This window comes from Lissotriton helveticus, chromosome 2_1 (assembly GCF_964261635.1).
Source record: "Lissotriton helveticus chromosome 2_1, aLisHel1.1, whole genome shotgun sequence".
NCBI lineage: Eukaryota > Metazoa > Chordata > Amphibia > Caudata > Salamandridae > Lissotriton > Lissotriton helveticus.
In genome coordinates, this window is record NC_136059.1 from 963,073,205 (window position 1) to 963,094,382 (window position 21,178).

Sequence of the window (21,178 nt, forward strand, 5' to 3'; positions counted from 1 at the left end):
TCCAGTGGTGGTTGTCCCCTCTCTCTCTTTCCCGGGGGTTCAATCTCCTTCCTCCTCAATCTGTGGTCGTTTGTCCACGGATGCTAGTGCTCTGGGGTGGGGTGCCGTTCTGGGTGCCTCCACGGCTCAGGGTCGGTGGTCCGGCTTTGTGTCCCTCCAGTCGTCGGGCTGGAAGGTGTTGTGGGCGGTTTGGTTGGTTCGCTCCTCTCCTTCGGGGTCAGGTGGTCTCTGTGCAGACCGACTGTCGGGTGCTTCGTGCTTATGTGACTCACCAGGGGGGCATGTGTCGTGCCCTGTCTCTCCTTTCCCGGACGGTAGGCCTGTGGGCCGAGTCGACTCTCTTGTCTCTGACGGCGGTCTCTCTTCCGGGGAAGGAGATTGGCCCTGCGGACTCTTTGGGCCTGGTGTTCCCGCCCTGGTGTCCTTCTGTCTGTCCCCGGATCTGTTCGGTCTGATTGTCCTGCGGTTCGACCTTCCTTGGCTGAATTTTTTTGCCTCGGTGGTCTCCGCCCTTCTTCCTCGGTTTTGCGGCATCGTTCCCTCTCGAGGGGTCTGCTGTTTGCCTTCCCTCCGTTTGCCTTACTTCCGTGGTTCCTCTGGAAGATTCTTTGGGATCGGGTTGTTCCGGAGTGGTCTTGGCGGTCTTGGTACCCCCTTCTGCTGACCTTTTCTGTTCGCCCTCATTGGCGGTTTCCCCTGTGTCCCTCCCCTCTGAGGGTTCCTCTTCTCGGCCTTGCCTCCCTGTGTCGCCTCCGGCTGGGGGTTTGGCACTTGAGAGGTTGCGTTTGCTGGTTCTGGGTTGCTCGGTGGAGGTTGCCCATTGTCTTCAGCTTTCTCGGCGACCTTCCGCTTTGTCCTCGTATGCCCGTCACTGGTTATGTTTCTCTTCTTGGTGCCTTGGGAAGGGTCTCTCTTCTGCCTCCTGTGAGGCGGTGAGGGTGTTGGACTTCCTGCGGGATGGTTTCCTCCTGGGGCTTGCTGTTTCTTCCCTGCGGGCTCAGTGGGCTGCCATTTTGGCTTTCGGGGTTTCTCCGTTGCCTCTTTCTCCACGTTGGTGGCTCGCCTTCTGCCGAGTTTCTTGCTTCAGCGTCCTGTCTCCCGTTCTCCTGTGCCTCCTTGGGGTCTTCCCCTGGTTCTGCGGGCTTTGGCGGGTCCTCCTTTCGAGCCTTTGGACTCCGTGGCCCTGTAGTTCCTTTCGGCTGCGGTTATTTTCCTGGTGGCCATTCCTTATGGCCGGCGTGTTGATGAGATTGGGGTGCTGATGGCTTCCCCCCCTTCTGGCGCTTTTGCGAGGGTGAGGTGATTCTCCGCCCGAGTCGGTTGTTTCTCCCTCGGGTGGTGTCTTCTTTTCACTGTCAGGAGGATATTGTTCTCCCTGTGTTTTTTCCGGCTCCTCCCTCTCCTGAGGAGGTGCTCCTCCATTCTTTGGATATGCTGAGGGCTCTCCGCATCTACTTGGCGCGTACGACTGCTTTCAGGACGGTTGATTCCCTCTTTGTCACCTATGGCCTCTCGGGACTGGGGCTTCGTCCTTCTTTGTCCCCTTTGTCTTGGTGGGTCCGGGGTGCTGTGGTTTCCTCTGACGACTCTGCCCACTGTCCTCTGCCTTCCTCTGTTCGGGGTCGGTCGTCCCGGAGCGTGTCGTCCTCCTGGGCCCTGTTCGAGGGGGCCTCCTTGAGGGACGTTTGCAATGCTGCCACGTGGGCTTCTCCCCTTGCTTTTGTTGCCCATTGCATGCTTCAGTTGGGGATGGCGGCCTCTGCTGCCTTTGGGGCTCTTGTCCTTTCTGCGGTGCATGCTGTTTGCAATGTACTGTTTTCTGTGAATTGAATGGACCTGTTTGTTTTCTCAAACCTTTGTGGTCTGTTTTTTTCTGTCAATCACCGTGTGCTTGGGTATGGGCTCACGTATAAGGAATGGGACGGGGAGACAGGACGAGGAGGTAATGCCCGGTTACTCACCGGTAATATCCATTACTCCGAGTCCTGGTCTCCCCGTCCCATTCCTGAGCCCTTCCCTCCCTCCCTGGTTGGGTTTTCTTTGGGTGATTGTCTGTTTCGTTCTGGTTTTCTTTGGTATTCTCAGGATGTTCTATGACGCACTTCCCCCTTTATCCTCACCGGATTGGTGGCGCCATATTGGGGGAAGTGCAAACAGCTCAGCTAGGCTAGGGGTTCTGTGGAGCAGACTAGCTGCTCACGTATAAGGAATGGGACGGGGAGACCAGGACTCGGAGTAATGGATATTACCGGTGAGTAACCGAGCATTATTCAATCTCAAACCAATCCAGAGTAGGCCTTAAAAATATTTAGATCCCTTAATGTTTCAGCATTGTCCATGCTTAGGGAGACTATTTAAAATATTTGGCCAAACCTCCTTGCAAGAAATGGTCAATATGAAAAATACTTTCATTGGCAAGATTCAGTACCATTGGCTGTCCAGGTGACTAGGATAGCCACATGCCAGAAACAAAAAAACCAAAAGGATATCATTCTAATCTCTCCAAATATGGACTGATCTAAAACTGCCAACTACTGGAAAAGTTAGTCACCTAGAAACTCCAATCAAACACTTTGTTTGTAAAAATGTAATAAGTATGGTGTATTTCATCACCCGCTTCGCCCACCATCAAGATAGACTAAGTCAACATTAAACTACAAAAGCAGTGACCTGAGTATTAGAGCTGGTAAGATAGCGCTGCAAGGGGAACCCTTGATGCAGCGATCTGCAGGGCATAGGTTTGAATCTGGGCAAGAGTGACTTAGCCATTCATCCTGCTTGTGTTGGTAAAAAGCATACCACATTCAGTTGAGTAAAAAAGATTGAATATCGGAATGTTCTCTGTAAAGTTCTTTGGATAAAATAAATATGTAAAGGACAGTTTATGATTAGAATCAGATTGTGTGATACTCCATTGTATTAGAAGTTTGAAACATGATGGAAATGACATTGGATACTTTCCCCTGCAAGGAACTCCGATCAACTTTTTTCAGTTCAAGAAACACTTCTTAACGTCATAATGTAACAGGCATTAACATGGCCAAAAAGTTATAGCCTTTACCGAACAAGCATTGATAAAGCCAATAACTCGGTCTTGCACCAAAAAATGCAAGTCAGATGTATCAGCTTTGCGCTCGTTCACACTAACTGCATGTTTTGTACTCTGCAACTTCGAAAGACAGAAGCTTAAAATAAACAAAACTCGCAAAATTTGTTTTAAGCCAAAATGTATCTCAAGGGCTAAGGCTATAACACCTACTTCCAAAATTAACCTCAATGATAGGCTATCACGTTCATCCTCATTGAGCCGGGGCATAGAAGCCTAAACTTGACACACCCCTTAATGTCTACCTCACCAGACCTACTAATGCTACTCTTACGGTCTGGGATAGGGGATGGCGATCGTCGGACCACTTATCTTTTGCCACACACTCCGATTCCTTCACTCCTGCATTGGATCCCAACTCATCTGATAAATGAAAGAGAGAGAAATGTCTTGCAATTGCCACTATGGTTCATAAGGGGGTTTAGTTATTCAAAACTTGCAACCAGAAACTTAGATAAAATTGAATGATTCCACTACACACAGGGGTGACCAGAGCTTAATTTTGAGTAGGTGGCTTCCGTTGCTCAGCACGGCACTTAAGTATCAACACCAGCGCTGTTCATGAGCGCCAGTTAAAGGCACATTTATTTATGAAATAATATTATTAATTGATGTGCTCAGAATCACAGAATGTTGAGCTGACGCCGAGACTCGATTCTGGTTCCCCTGCTCAGAAGTTGGCAGCTCTGAACATTATGTCACATCCTCTCCCCATTTTCAGGGTTTGCAGTTGGTTCTATTTTAGGTGGCGCTAAAAGAAGAAATGGGCTGGTGCAAACCGCCTCCTGGTGAAAGCCTGGCACTTATTTATTTACAAATTGACCACTGGGTGTGACACTGGGATTTTGAGTAGGCAGGTGGAAGAGGAACTGTTGACACATTTTGGCAGTATATGGGGAAAAGATCTTACAGCATCTTGGGATTGGAGGAACAATATAAAGTGGCGTTTGATTGATAGCTCTGTCCTGCAAAACTGCCCAAACTCTACACAGCTGCCAGTGCACTCTCTTGGCGGTACAGTGATCAAAACGGGATTCTCTTCAATTTAGTGAGACTGCCCTTGCATTAAACCTTTCTGGGAAGAAATCTTAGTGGGCATGAAGATAATATTGGTCTGCCCTCTGCCCTCTGATATCACCTCTGTCCTATTGGACCTAAAATCATCCCCTCTATCGAAGCATTATTTGAATTTAGTTTGGCTTTTCCTGTGGTATTGCCTGAGAGCCAAAAAGGTGATCCTTGTGTCCCACTGGATGTTGGAGATCCTCCCACCCCTTTTCAATTGCATTTACAACTATAGGGCCCCATGGCTCTGGAGCAGCTTTGCCAGGTTTTAGGTGATTATTAAAAAAACTTTGAAGCGATGTGGGTTCCGCTATTGTCTTATTTATCCAAGCGGGGCCCGACATTTCCTGTCCCACTAAACTGCATGTATTATAACCTGATCTCATACTAAATTGCTAATGTTTGGGAAAACCCAGAAGGGCTTACAAGGGAACACGAGTCTATGGCATAGATGCATCAAGGTAAAATCCGCTCGCAAAGGGGCAGATTCTCAGAATCTGCCCCGTTGCAACCGGTATTTTTGCATTTGGGATGCATCATCCCAAATGCAAAAATCGGAAATTAAGAAATCGCAAAATTGCGATTACTTGCATTTAAGGAATCTCAAATTGAGATTCCTTAAATGCAATGCATTAAAGTTTAAAAAATAGCGATTTCGCTAATAGGGATCGCAAATTACCATGAAGTTGAACTTCATGGTAATTTGCAAAAACTTTGAAAAATGCACTAAAGTGCATTTTTCAAAGTTTCATGTCGCGACATATATGCACAGATCAATTTCAGGGGTGCAACAGGGTGTCCTTTGGACACCTCTGCACCCTTGAAATCGCATTCTCAATTTGCGATTCGCTAATTGCGATTCGCAAATTGAGAATGTCTTCCCATTCATTCCCATGGGCCTCTAGGCCCATAGGAATGAATGGGGAGGTATTCCTTAATTGCGACTCCCAATTTGCGAGTCGCAATTAAGTAATTTTAAGAAATCACTATTTTTTTAGTGATTTCTTCATGCATTGCAGTTTGCTTAATAGCGAATCGTTATTTTTTGCTATTAAGGAATAGCAAAATGGGTTCTTGATGCATCTGGGGGTATAGCCTGAGGACTGTTTTAGCACTTACGGGCTTCCTTTCAGTACACTACCCTTGATACTTAAAGATCATGTAGGAGGCTATGCTGGTTGGATTTGTTGTTGTTATTCGAAGTTGGGTAAGAGGGAGGGATAGGTTTCTCTACTGGTAATGGTCATAAAACTGACGTACACAAACTGTACTATACTTTGGAAAATTATAGTTGACTAAAAGTGAGAACTTCAAAACACAAACATTTGTGCTTTTGTTTTCAGCAGGCCAGATCAGAGATAGAGAGAGTGTCGCTTCAACATACATTTTAAAATTTACTTTCACATGTCTATCATTTGTTGCTTAGGTTTTCTATCCTAGATAAAGACTGTAATACTTCTCTGTGATTATAATAGTCATTTAATTGTGGACGGTGGGCACCAGTGGATCACAGTCCTAGGTGGGTGAAATGCAGGCTTGACGCCATCCAGGTGGAACCCCCCAGTCCTGGGAGCTAACGGCTGGGTGTGCTTTACCCAGCCTGGGTATCGGGGAACACTAGAGCCTCACAGTCACTGTGGAAAGTGAAAGCACCTCACCTAACATGCTGCAGGCTTCCATTCATCTCGCGGTAAGAGGAAGATGGAGAGGGGTCAGCACCTCACACTGCAGGGGTTCCACACATGGAAAGAGGAAGATGGGTGAAAGGTACACAGGGAGTGAAAAAGAGGACATAGAGAGGAAAAGCAGGATTAGAGAGAAAGTGAGAGAGCAGAACACAACGAGGGAGGAAGTGAGGCGTGAGTATTTAAGAATGATTTTGCTTGGTCAATTCCTGCTCATTGTGTGTGAATTACTAACGTGCGTAAAAGAAAACACATGACTAACATTGTGTCTTGTTAAACACTGAGATTTTTTTTAACTGCATTGTGAAAGCATGCAGAACGGTTGTAAACTGGTGAAGCTGAGAGATTTACGAGAGAGAGAAAAACTACTAATGAGTCATGATTATAATGGGAAAAATAATAATGTTGTGGTAAATTTTTAGCGAAGTATGATTTGTAAAGGTTTCTCCTTTGAAATGAGTTTGCTATATTTTCTTAAAAGTAGATCTAAAACTGCAAAAATAAACTGTTTATTAATGAAATATGATTCATCTATGTTTATGAAGATAGTGTAATGATAGTTATATTAGATTCTTATGCCTTTATGTTTTCTTTAAGTATTTTAATGTTAACACTCGTTTGATTTTCCATGTAGGCCCTAAAATGCATTATGTTTTTTCTTTGCAGGCCTTAGAGTAATGTATTTTGTTCTTCATTATTTCCTTCATAATAGAATAAAATGCTGAGATAATTTGTTTTAGTTACAAGTATAATCATTGAAGTTTCATTCTCTCGCTATGAATAATTGTGTCAATTGTGTTGCAAGTCAACTCGGAAATGAGAGTGAGGACATGTTGAATTGCAAATGTATTTCCTACTTCCGAGGTGAAATGAAATATTGTACATTCTTAGAAAACTGAAAAACAGAGAACAAAGGTATTACGTGTACGTTCCGGATGATTTGGGACTAAAAGAATGACCATTCCACAATCACACCATGGATCTCAACCAATAGAATTATGAAAACTGTGCAAGAAGCTACATTTGTGGCCTGGAGTTACAAACATTCCAAGGTATAAATACTTTGTGGGAAAAGTACGTGTGTGGCTATTTCCTTGCAAATGTTTGGCTGTGACATTCTGTTGGTCCAAACTCTGACAATCCTGAACTAATTTCTCCTGTTTTTCCCCTGCACATACTTGGTTGGTGAAGTTGAGAAGGCTATAACTTTCAATTGAAGGGTTGAATATTCAGATTATTGCATGCTGTGCATTAGTTCATCTTTATGTCTTAGTTCTGATAATCTACAACTGAACTTTGGCTCGTATTAGTACTAAAACTGCATACTGTATTTGCAATGCCTGTTTATTTTTTTTCTCATCTCACACCAGCTATTTGATATGATATGATTTGCTTTAAACTGTGATGATATTGTGAATTACCTGTGTTTCAAATGAAACCCATTTACTAAACGTTCTAATGTATTATTGTGTATTGAACACTCATTTTGATGTTTAGGAAAAAGTGCCTTGATAAATATACTGAGTTTGTTTACTTATTGATAAATTTGTTTCTGACAAGTTATGGTAGTTTCATGTATTGTTGTTAGATAGGCATTACTTCATTACAGGTCCTCATGAAGGAATGGCTTTCATCTCTAATTATCTGAGTCCCTATTAGCTCTTACAAAGATCTATCCGAGGACCTTGTGATTTGCAAGTAGAATTTCTATGGGCCCAAACTCTGTATTGTTGTGAATTATATTACCGAGGATAAAGTTTATGGTGTGGTGGGATATCTGTGTCTGTGCCCAGAAAAATTTAGTACGCTTCTGCTGGATCAGTAGACCGGGAGTGAAAAAGAGGACACAAAGACGGAAAGCAGGATTACAGAGAGGGTGAGAGAGCAGAACACAATGACGGAAGAAGTGAGCCAGAAAGGTAGTGAGGAACTGAGTAATGCAGAAAAAGTAAGAGCACCAATAGGACAGGCAGCAGAAGTGTGTGTAGGGTTACCTCTTGTTGTCCAATCACCAAACAGTGGGACAGCTTAACTTTTCACAAAATGCCAGTAGCTGGATGGCCTACCCAACCAAGCAATGGGAAACGATTAAAAACATTTAGCCAGTGGTTGAAGAGGGACAGCCCATTGCTTCCTCTCTCTGTTCTACGTCTTACATGAACGTTTTTGGTACCATCATGTTAGTTAAACAGGAGAACCTGTTAGTACAAAGCCGAAAAAGACTTCCAATGTGCACAATACATTTCTGTTACATGTCAATAGCACTAGAAGCCCTCCGAAGGGGGTCATTCTACACATTATGGTTCCATTTGATTGCTCATCACTTTTGTTTTTTACATCTTATCTGGTGCTTGTTCCCACTGTCTGTCCCTTTTCATCTTGTCTGCGTAGTCACTCTGCATGTACACTAAAGCTAGCTGCTGCAGAAGTATGGGGCACTACACAACTCATTTAAATACAAATATAAATATGGACATGCCTGGGGATTTATGCCACTCACAGTCTGCTAACTAGCCCTTGCACAACTACCAATCTGGGTTCAGGTCGTGTTTGAACATGAGGATGGCTACCTTACACATTGTGGATGATGCCCTCCTGACCACTGATATTGAATAGACATCTCAGCTGCCTTCGACACAGTCGACCGGTCCACCCTCATCCACATCCAGGAATCTTTAATGGAATTCACTAGCTAAGTCCTTCATTGGTTTCTCCTCCATCGGATACCAGTTCTTTCACATGGACAGTTCCAGGTCTCACAAGATCCCTATCACTTAAAAGTTCCATACTGTCCCATGTCAATTTCAACCTTTAAATGAAGCCCTAACAGCATCAAGCTTCAACAATATCTTAGTAAAACACAACTTTACTTGCAGGTCTCCTCTGTCGAAGACATCCAATGCCTTAACCACTGCTTACATCTCAATCAAACTGGCTGCCCAGTGCCTACCTGAAACTTAACCCTACCAAGACAGAATTACTGTTATATGCCAAACACAACAAGCATGTAATAGTACAAACCTGGCTTAATGACATGAACCATTCTAGACTTTAATCCCAACCTTCACTGAATGCCAGGTCACTTGGATTCACCTTGGACATCAACCTTACCCTCAAGGAACACAATGCCAAAAACGTGCAAACTACCAGCTCTCTCTTCTAAAGAAAGTGAGACTGTCCCTTCCAGAAAACAAATTCAAAACTGCTGTTCAAGCACTTGTATTCCTCTTTCTGAATGGTGGCATTGCCCTTCTTCATGGCCTTGAAGACTCAACATTGGTCCCCCCTTTAAGGGTATCTGACATGCTTCAGCACATCTCATCTAGGGCTTCAAGACATATTATCACAACACCCCCATTATGATGGAACTCCACTGACTTTCCTTCCTGGCCCGCTCCATCTCCAAAACCAGATGCATTATTTACAAAACCATCTTGGCTCACCGTCAGCATGCCTGCTAGTCTTGCAGACAAGCTTGCCATCTCTAGTGGCTCTTGCCACATTCCCGACCAGGACACAATCAGACTGGAAACTAAGAAATGTAAAAGAAAAACAGGGTAGCAGGCCTTTCGTCTAAGCCCAGGATCAGGAGCAACATCCCTGTATCAATCATGACTGCAAAAACAACAGTTGATGGACAGAATGCAGAACAATGTCATACATTCACCCCAGTACAGAGATTTGGGCCTAAATCCATCGTTTTTTTGCTCACCACACCACCCCAATTCAGACATGGCCATATGCAAATCAGCCTTGACCCTGTGCCTCATGGGAACAGTCCAGCCCGAACTGCCAAGCCATGTCTTCCTTGGACCGGAATTAAGCATCCTAGGACCGGTTTCTGGCTATCAGCCGTCTTCAGCCAGGATAGCTTGACTCCAGTGGTGTGGAGAGCACGGGACTCACGTCTGAGCATACCCGTCCCACTCGGGGTGACAAATGCAAAAACAACAGTTGATGGACAGAATGCAGAACAATGTCATACATTCACCCCAGTACAGAGATCTGGGCCTAAATCCATCGTTTTTTTGCTCACCACACCACCCCAATTCAGACATGGCCATATGCAAATCAGCCTTGACCCTGTGCCTCATGGGAACAGTCCAGCCCGAACTGCCAAGCCATGTCTTCCTTGGACCGGAATCAAGCATCCTAGGACCGGTTTCTGGCTATCAGCCGTCTTCAGCCAGGATAGCTTGACTCCAGTGGTGTGGAGAGCACAGGACTCACGTCTGAGCACACCCGTCCCACTCGGGGTGACAAATGCAAAAACAACAGTTGATGGACAGAATGCAGAACAATGTCATACATTCACCCCAGTACAGTGATCTGTGCCTAAATCCATCGTTTTTTTGCTCACCACACCACCCCAATTCAGACATGGCCATATGCAAATCAGCCTTGACCCTGTGCCTCATGGGAACAGTCCAGCCCCAATCATGACTGCTCCAGTTTAGGAAAGAGTTGAAGACTCACCTCTTTAAAGAACACTATATTGCAATGTAGTAACAGTGCACGTCTGCTCTCAGAGCCCAGCTACTTCTCCTAGTACTTGTTGGCTGTGTGCTTGGCTTTGACCCTCCACAGTGCTCTGGTTAAATTTAGCTACATTTGTGCTTTAAAAATACCACATACATACATATATTTATACATACAGTCTGTTTGGTAGTTGTAGCGCCACTGGCTATTTTTACTGTTCTTTCTGCATTTCTTTTATGCACATGTAGCGGTTTGGTTTAAATGAGCCTGCCTTTACATAGAAGCCATAGAGTTGCTCAATTTTTAATGTGTACTGTAACCATTCTCTGCTGTCTAAATACTTATTCATATTCCTCACCATGTACTGAAAATTGACATAAAATAATCCATCTTAATCCTAGTCCATTTTACACAGTATGCGACTCAGTAACAATTTTGTGACAAGCTCCTTGATAACTTTCCTACATTGTTTGCCAACATGAATGCATAATCAATCATACAGAATATTTCAAGATTCCTGCTGTTTCCAGATTTTATTTGTAGAACTAAAGAGGTGACCACATTTCTTCCTGTTGGTATCTATGGGCAGATGTACGACCATTAAGGTTACTGAGTCGCAAATTCTGCAAAATTGCCACTCTCAATTTGCGACTCTCTAAACTTAATGTACGACAGTGTCTCAGACACTGTTCGTGACTTCCAATGGAGTCGCAAATTGCATGCGTCATGAATATTAATGAGGCTGTAGAAATTTGCAACCCCATTGGGAGTGGCTAGCCCTCCCAGGAATGGTGGCCTGCTGGGGTCAGCAGATCACCATGTCTGAGACTGCTTTTAAATAAAACATTTTTTTTCTTAAATGCAGCCCGTTTTCCTTAAAGGATTATGGGATGCATTTAAAAAAGAAAAATTAAACTTTTCAGTTTCATTTTTTAAGGGCATGCAGTGGTCCCTGGGACCACTGCCTGCTTGAAAAAATATTTATGCATCCATTCACAAAGGGGAAGGGGCCCATGGAGACCCTTTCGCATTTGCGAGTGGTTTACAACCTACTAGAAGTAGGTGGTAAACTGTGAGTGTATTGCGGCCGCATGCAGTCGCAAAACAGCAGTACATAGCATGGTAACTCACTATTAGGAAGGGCCGCCCCTTCCTAATACCGAGAGTTGCAAATGCTATTTTGCTAATCAGTGACTCGTAAAATAGCATTTATACATGCCTGTAACCTTTTTTGCAATCGCATTCTGGCCGATTTCCCGTTTGCGGCCAGAAAAAAGGGTAGTACATCTGGCTCTATGACTTTAGTTGTAGCTTTCAATAGTTGAGGCATGGATTTGAGATTTGTTTAAAATGTGTTTTCTTCTACATTGGTGTGAGCCTCAAAGCACAGTAATCTTTCAAGGACTATTATGTGCTTGGATAAAAATGTGACAGTACATCATTATATTAGGCAACATTATATTAGATACTGAAAATGTCCTTCAGTAGGTTAGTTATGGGTTTCTTTTTTACAGAAGTAGACAGAGTTCCTTTAATAACTGAAGTATTTTTGAGTCCAGAATTGACATGCATAGTTATTTATTGACGAGGCTTTAAAATATAATTCATATAACTGGGTAATTTCCACCTGCTTCAAGCCCCACTGATGCCATCGCCTCTTGTTTGTGTTGGATAGAAAAAGCTACCTGTCCTTTTCATTGGTTCTATATGATGGTCACTGTAAGGCTTCTGTTAGCAGGGTCATCGTTCAGTTTCTTTGTCCTACTGACCATCCTGGCATTTCTAATCTAATCAACTGAACTTTCTGGTTACCGAGATCTAAAACTCACCAGCAAATTTCTGGCTTGGAGACAACTGTACATGTCTCACACTCCTCATGTAAAAAAAATCACATAAAAAATAATACCTACATTTATAGCCACACTGAGAATGCTTGTGGTCAGCCCTCATAGTCCATTGGTTAGTTGAACTGGTATTCTCGTTGCCCTGTACCATACTGCCTGCGACAGTATGGGATAACCCACTTCAATAAATGGTTTTCTTGTACTGCCAGTGACAAAGTTTTTCTGTATCTCATGTTCAGATCCACCTAAATAGAGGTCAGAGGACTGGTGGCCAGTAATTTACTTGCCAATGTTTTCTTTAATTGCATTTGTATTCCTTTTTTGTAGCCATGTCTGTGTGTTTTCTGCATACAACAATTCAAACCCAACAAGGCGATTTGTATGTCTGACCACCACATGTCTGCCATTTATTAGTCATGAGGGGAATCTGCTTAGTAACATGGCAGCTGGTCTTGTACTGTCCTGTTAAAATTATATGCAATGGTTATTTTTTTTTCTTTCAAGTTTTTTTTTTATTTTTTTTATTTTTTTTATTTTATTTTTTTTGGATTAAAAACTTTTATTGAGCAATCAAATAAGAGTTACAATGATGGGCCTACAACCACACGGGCTGGCCGCTAACAGCAAAGCACAACATAAGAAGCATAAGAGCTCTCCCGTGGTCAGGCAGAAGTCAAACTTCAACTGTTACTCAAATTATCGAACAGGACACAACAATTTTCCGTTTTATACATACAAAAAACAACGAACTACAAAAAGGCGAATGCATACTAATCAAAGTCAGCCCAGAAGGCGGAGGGGAAGCTAACAATCAGGAACACAAAAGCACAATCAACGGGACTCGGCAAGGTGTGGGGGGGGGACAGCGGGGAGGATAAGAAAATCACAGAACAGCATGAGAGATTTCGGGAACATCAGCCTAGGGAGACAGGGTAACATCGGGTGGGTCAACCAAGGGAGGGGTACAAATATTCCCACGATAGTCGTTCCACTGACCCCAAATCTTCGTCCACGCCCTGGGCCTGCCCCTAGCTACATAGACGGTCTTCTCGCGGAACATGGACCAGTCCATGTTATCCTCCCACACCAAAACATCGGGAGGTCTAGAGGCGCCCCAGAGCTGCGCAATGTCCCGCTTTGCGACCATGTAACCCACGGTCGCCCATCTAGTCTGGGCCACAGAGTAGTCGGTGGGTTCCCACACATTCAACAGGCACCGTCGGGCCTCAGGCCGCAGGGCAATTCCAGTCACAACAGTCATGACCGCAAGCACATCAGTCCAGTAGGCCGCCACCGCAGGGCACTCCCAAATAATATGCAGAAATGTAGCACTCATCCCACAACCACGTTTGCATAAACCATCCGGGGAGAAACCCATCACTACTAGACGCGGACCAGTTACATACACCCGGTGGAGGATCTTAAGCTGAACCAAACGGAGACGGGCGGGGATGGCGACCTCTTTCGGAGAAGAGAGCGCCGATTGCCAGTCTTCGTCATCCAGGTCTAGCCCGTCACCGATCCAAACCTCCCTAAGCCGGACCAGTAAGTCAGCGCGATTATTAATCAGTTTCTTGTAAATCAGGGAGATAGTGCTATCGGGAAGGTGGCCATCCAGTATGCGATCCTCGAGGGGGGAGGACTCGGGCAGGGTCACGCCAGGAGTCAGGACAGAGACCAGAGCATGTCGGACCTGCAGATATCGAAAAAATTCTCTATCACCCAAGTCATATTCGGCCTGAAGGGCCTCGAAGGACTTCACTTCACCTTTTACACAGACATCACCCACTTTACATATTCCAATCATATCCCAGCGGTCAAAGCCCTTAGTAGACCAGAGACATCCCAAACGTTCAGAGGCATAAAGTGGAGTCGCCATTGTCAGTCGATTCTCCCATCCCAGACTCACATTCGCGGCGCGCCACACACTGACTGCGATCCTGGACGGGCCCGTAAGATGGCGCCCAGCCGATCTGGAATAAAGCGCTCTATTAAAATCCCCTCCCGGCAGCTGGAGTCTATCCATCTCAAAGGCCGGATCCCGACCCGGGGAATACATTGCATGATTAATGGCAGACAGCTGGGTAGCCCAATAATATCTTTTGATATCAGGGAGCGCCATGCCCCCGTCATACCAAGGGATGGTAAGTTTCGCAAGGGCAATACGCGGACGCCCGTCCCAAATCAGTTGCCTTTGGAGACTCTCGATCTCTCGGAAATAGGTTGCGGGAACGTCGTCATAGGAATTCTGAAGGGCGTATAGGAATCGTGGCAAAAGACATCATTTTAAAAAGGGCAGCCCTGCCCAGAGGAGACAGGGGTAACTTACGCCAGCGGGCCACATCCAGTCGCAGTCTAAGAAGCGGGGGGAGGAGATTACGCTCGAACCGGAGTGAAGAATCCAGCGTAATAAAGATCCCCAGATATTTGAAGCCAGACTGGACAACCTGAATAGGAAATCTATCCGGCAATGGGGGCAGAACACCCGAGAGAACATACACACAGGACTTAGCCCAATTAATGACCAGACCAGAGTTAGCACCAAACGAAGTGAGAACGTCAAATAAGACATTTAAAGATTTGCGCGGGGAGGTAAGGTAGAGAAGAATGTCATCCGCGTAAAGCGAGACGCGGTCCTCAAAATCTGGTGACCAACGGATCCCTTTGAGGGAAGGTTCCCATCGAAGCCACGCAGCTAACGGCTCCAAGGCAAGTGCAAAAAGCAACGGAGACAAGGGGCACCCCTGTCGGGTCCCCCTACCAAGACAAAAGGGGACAGAAACTCGACCGTTGACCACAACCTGTGCCAAGGGTTCGGCGTATAACAATTTCACCCAACCAATAAACCCAGGGCCGAAACCAAATTTCTCAAGAGCCGCCCAAAGATAGGGCCATTCTACTGTATCAAAGGCCATCGAGGCATCCAGCGAAGCCAAAATGGCTGGCTCCGTCAGAAGCCCCGCCCTCGCAATGGCACCGTGGAGACGACGCAGGTTAAGAGCCGTGTTGCGATGCGGGATAAATCCGGATTGATCCGGATGAATCAAGCTGCTGATAACCGTCAGGAGGCGGGTAGCGAGAAGCTTAGCCAGAACCTTAGGTTCGACATTCAACAGCGAAATGGGCCTATAAGACGAACAAAGGTCCCGGGGTTTACCTTCTTTGGGAATAACAACGATCGTAGCCAGACGCTGATCATATGGGAGAATACCCCGATCCCGGGACTCCAAAAACATGGTACGAAGATAGGGCGCCACCTTATCAGGACGTAACTTGTACAACTCAATTGGCAATCCATTCGGGCCCAAAGCCTTGCCCGAACGGAGTGAGCGAATGGCAGTCGCTATCTCGTCCGTAGAGAAGGGAGACTCCAAAAAGACTCGGTCTAAATCGGAGACACAGGGCAGAGCTATATCGCGCAACAGGAGGCGAGAGTCATCAACATCACGCTCAGACACAGGGGAATAAACCACACGAAAATAGTCCGCAAAACATTCCACTATCTCAACTGGGTCAGTCACTTTCGCACCATTCAAAGACTGAATCACTGGCACCACACGATTCGCCCTCTCCTTCTTGTCCAACCACGCCAGCAATTTACCCGCTTTGTCCCCCACATCATACAAACGACCCTGTTGCTCCCGAAACATCATTTTGGCCGCGTCCGTAACCAGAGACTTATAAGCAAATTGTTTCAGACCCAGGGCGTGGAGTTTACCAGGAGTAACATTCGATTCCAGGTCCGCCTCTATCTCAACAAGTTCCCTCTCAAGGTCCACCACCTCCCGATTCCTCGCCTTCTTGGATTCAGCAATAAGGGAAAGGGCCTGCCCACGGATCACTGTCTTAAATGCCTCCCATAGGGACACCGCAGAGGAGACAGACCCCTCGTTGTCTAGAAAATAATTGTCCAATGACTCGATCAAGAGACCACGGGTCTCGGGGGAGGTGAGGTACCATGGATTGATAGGAGCCACCCGGCCTGCCGCCTCCACCCCCACCTCAAAACAAAGCCAGAGCGGAGAGTGGTCAGAGATGCCCCGGGGGAGGTGTCTAATTTCCCGAACAGCCGACGACTGCGCTGCAGGCATCAGGAAATAATCCAGTCTAGACAGACTCCCATGAGCCCCGGAATGGAAAGTGTATTGAAGCTGAGTAGGGTGCATGAGTCTCCAACAATCCACCAAACCAAAAGTATCCAGAAACCCACCCAGCCATTGTTGGGCCGAAGGAGTGTCCCTAGGGGGGTGACGGTCACGTAGACCGGAGAACACAGAATTAAAATCACCCGCTATGAAAAGAGTACTATCAGGAAGGCTCAACAACACTCGACCCAAATCGGAAAAGGTAGAGGTCTGCAGACCGGGGGGCACATAAACGGCAAACAGGGAAAGGGTCCGACCCTCATAGCGTCCCACGAGGACGGCGTAACGCCCCCGATCATCGAGGATCACATCATCAATCGCCAGGGGGAGGGAAGCCCGAACAAGGATACCCACCCCCCTGGATCCCGTGGTAAACCCCGAATGCGCGAAGAGGCGGTAGCCCCACCTATTCATTGCACGACATGTATTGCCCACCAGATGGGTCTCCTGTAGAAAAACAATATCAGGAGACAAACGTCTTAGACATCGCAACACCACACCCCGCTTTATACGATCCCCCAGACCATTGACATTCCACGAAATAAACCTCAACCCGCTACCCCCCATCCCACACAGTAATGCCGAAACCCCCCCCCAATGAGCATGACACAGAAAACATCATTAGCAAAGTAGAATCGCCTTGAAAAAACAAAACACAAACATCAAACTTCCCATCAACCCACCCCCCAACGAACAAGAAAACACCCCCCACCCTGCACCCCTGCAAGAAGCTAAAGAGCCACCCCAACATGCAGTGTGCCTGTCGCCCAAGAACCCCCTTCTACAAAAAGACCCCGGAGGAGGAAAGGCCCTGTCCCACCCGCCACCCCAATCAAGACAAATAACGAGGAGAACACACAGAAAACAGAGGCACTTAGGCATAAAATCCCAGAAGAAGTTACGCTGCACGGAGACCCGGGCAGAGACAAGTAATTCAGCTCTCTATACCACCCTCGGCACCACCCGGGTGGTCGGCAGGCTCAGTCCCAGGAGGTCGGTCCGGCAGAGAGTCTAGCCAGTCATTCACTGACTCAGGCCGATCAAAGAAAAAGGTCCGGTCATTGTACTCAACTCGCAGCCTGGTCGGAAAAAGCATAGCGTAGCGCAGTCCCATGTCTCGGAGACGCTTCTTGACTCCACGGAAGCCCATACGCTGTTTCTGCACCAATTGAGAAAAGTCCGGGTAGAAGTTTACCGTGGCATTCTAAAAGGCCACCGGGCCCTTCACACGCGATGCCTGCAGGATAGCGTCCAGGTCCCTATAGTGAAAGAGTTTCGCAACAATAGGCCTCGGCGGGGCGCCCGGCTTGCCCTGGCCTCCCGGAACACGATGGGCACGTTCCACTGCGAAGAATTTACTCAACCCAGACGGAGAGAGGTGGTTCTGTATCAGGTCCTCGACCAGGAGTTCAACAGAATGCGGGTCCGGATTTTCCGGAACGCCAACCACACGCACGTTGCAACGACGTGCCCTGTTTTCAAAGTCCTCCAAGCGCCGGGTCATGAGATCGTTCACCCTTCGGTGATTGCCAATCTCCGTCTGTATCTCCGAGACGTCGGCCGTGAGGCTGGATGACTTGAGATCCAATGACTTCACCTTCTCATTGGTTTTAGATAAGTCGGCCCGAATCAAGTTCACATCAATGGCCACGGTGTCGATTTTGTGGGCCAAAGCTTCATACTGTTGGCCTATTGTTTCCTTCATGCCAGAAATGGCGCCCATGATGTCCTGCAAGGACGGCTCCGTCGACGAGTCCACAGTGTGGTCGACTGCACTCGGGCCAGGCAAGGCGGCTCCAGGGGACCCCTTCGTAAGGGTGTATCGGTCCACAACGTTAGACTGGACCGGGCCCCCACGCAGGGGCGTTTTGGTCTTCCGAGTCTCTCGGTCCCCTCTGCCCGCCATGTTGGAGACCGCGTCCCTAGGGACACACTCGACCCGATGGAAATGGCCGCAGGAGAGTAGGGCGTTGGGGCCAAAAGGCAGCGGCGAGGGTACCACCAGGTGTGAACCAGCCCGGAAGAACAATAAGCTAGCCAAAGGCACAACAGCAGTCTCGTGCGTTGGACCCAGCAAGGGCCAGACTCCTCTGCCAGATGTCTCAGTCTGAGGCAGAATCGAAACCGAAACTTAAGAGGGGGACCCACGAGTCGAATCCCCCTGCCGCTGTTGTTCAACTCAGAGACGGCCACAATGCCTCACCCAGGCCCGGGCGCACCTCAAGGGCGGACCCCGAAAGTTTGAGTCGTCGTATCTTCGGCGCCCCTGGTCCAAATCAAAGTCCAAAAACCACAGGAAGATCAGCCCAGTGTCCTCTATACAAATCCTCGTGAAGAGTCAGGATATGTTCAGGATATCATGCCGGGAGTGGCGGGGGTCCGGAGAGCGCTGTGCTCACGCGGCCATCACGGATGCCCGCCAAGCTCCTCCTCCTTCTTTCAAGTTTTTATTGCAGGCACATTGGGAGTGATGGCACGTTTTCTCTTTGTCCTTCTATTTACTTATGAGACATATTCTTGCAATAAAAATAAAAACATAATCATTATACCAGCATGCCAAGGCTATGCATATATTATTTGCTAATGCTTAGTAAGTTAGCAGTATTTTCTCAAGCAATTGTTTTTTGGCACAATAAAATAGATTAAAGCACGGAATCTCATGGACAAGAGGCTAGCCAACCAGCCCTTGGAGAGTGTTCAGAGATCCGGACCACAACGGCTGGAAATTAGGTGCAGCCCAGCAACATCCAGTCAGGATCCACCAAGTGATAGTGCCCTTGCTGTATCACAACAAGCCCCAGGCCACTGCAAGGCTGCAGATAATCCAGTTGTAGTCCCTCCTGCCCCAATGGTTCCTCATGTCGATGTCCCAGCGTTGAGCCAGTGTAGTATGGCTCCAATATCAAAAGCATCTGTAAACTTCTGAGTTGGGAGCCCCTCCTCCACAATGGCCTTTGAAGATGAGATCAGTTCAAAAGGGCACATTTTAAATACACAGACCCCCTCTAAATTTAGTACTGTCTACCATCCTACCCTGTGAGGCGTGCTCAATATCTTTAGTGGGGCCAAACCTTGTTCCTTGGAATGTAGGTGCCAATTCCAACCTCTCTTATCCTTCCCAGGAAGTCACCTCAGAGTCAGAAGTCTGCAGTTTCCCTTGAGTGCCCATAGTGGATGGTTGTATATCAGAAATGCACAGATGTAGCTGTCCCCCCAGCACCCACATGTGGATTGGAGACAGGCTGACAGGCACGCAGAGGGCCATGAGCATTGAAATGCTCCCTTTCCCAAAATGGCATTTCCACTTTAGTAATGTCACATCCACTCTCACTATCGGAGAGGATTTGCCATAACTAACTCATTGCTACCAAACACCATACTGCTACACTTCTGCATGTAGGAAATACAGCTCAATAGCCTTTCCATAGATCCCCCGTGTTAATCAATGCGAGAAGCAGGCCCCTCACAGTACTGAACACACCACTTGGTTATATACACTACTCAGACATGTAGCGCACATATGCACATGCCCTACCTCTTCCCTACACCACATCCTGCCCCTAGGGAGTACTCAGCTTTAGCAAGAGAAATGCACAACTTTGGCAAATAGCTATTAAATGCCAAGCTGAGTAACAGTATCCTGCACAGACAGGCCCCGCAATGGCAAACCTGTGGTATGTTTAAAGAGCTGCTGACACGGAAATTCTGTTGCATGGGCAGAATCTTCTGTAGGGTGATTCCACTTCCAAGTGCACAATCAGTCAATAATGAGTCAGGAATTAAACTCTCTGCTTGTTAATTAAGTTATTTTTATACATATATATAGCAGGTCTTCAAAAACCTTTGCCAATCAAGCCCATTGCCTATACATTTTTTTAAATTTTAGAGCCAGTTCCAAATCCCCAGTTGCACCAGCACCGAAACAGGGCCGGACTGGGAACCAAAACCGGCCCTGGAAAAGTGCTGGGCCGGCCCCCCTCCCGACTCTGAGGGGTTGGAGGTGCCGCCGAGCGATTTTGTTGCAGGGCCGATTTTGCAGCTATGCTGCAAAAACGGACCTCTAACAAAATCGGCCCTCAGGGGCTCAAAACCAGCCCCCACCCTTGCGGCGCACCGGGGGATTGCCCGGTGCCCGCTATGGCCAGTCCGGGCCTGCACCGAAATGTTTAGCAACTGCCAAATCAATGGACTCTTTTAATTTGAAGCTGTGTTGACCCGATTTTCAGTAGGTTTAGCCAAGACAAATATTGCCCTGGTCTTTCTTTCCTATTTAGTTCAAACCAATGAGTTCCTGTTCGCTTTGGCTAAACAGTGTAAAATCTCTGCATATAAACTAGAGGCATTCATTAATAAATTCAGGTCAAAAAGGGCTTCTCTGTTGATTTAGCTTTGAGGCATTGCAAATCCCAAAATCTACCTAAAGATATTTTTTATCCCAAGTTTCATGTGTGTATGTAACCCACTCTCTACAAAGCACAAATCAATCCATAGCTGACAAGGTATAGCACAAAGACACATCCCTCCTGATTTAGATCCATTTAGACCACAAAACTCCTTAAACGCCACCAGGAAGCCAGTTAGCCAACTTCTTTGCCCCATCCCATCTGACAAGGCCTTGAAATACCACTGTGCAGGCTGCCTATTGCTGAAATCTCTACTTCCGTGCTAGAAGCACCTGAAGGACCTGATCTGGAGTTTATCCCTGTTTGCTAGTTTGTCTTTCCAACAAATATGGAAACAGTGTATTGGACAGATCCCTGGCAGGGACAGTTTTAAGATCCTAGAGCTGTCTTACAGTGACTTTTATGCAGCATCAGACCTGCAACCGTGGGAAAAATAATTGAGTCCAGACAG

At 46.7% G+C, this 21,178-nt stretch overlaps 1 protein-coding gene across 1 annotated transcript in view; it reads right to left on the reverse strand.

Moving 5' to 3' along the window:
* SLC1A1 (solute carrier family 1 member 1) overlaps positions 1-21,178 on the reverse strand; it is a 385,327-nt gene that overhangs the window by 47,951 nt on the left and 316,198 nt on the right. The window lies entirely within an intron of this gene.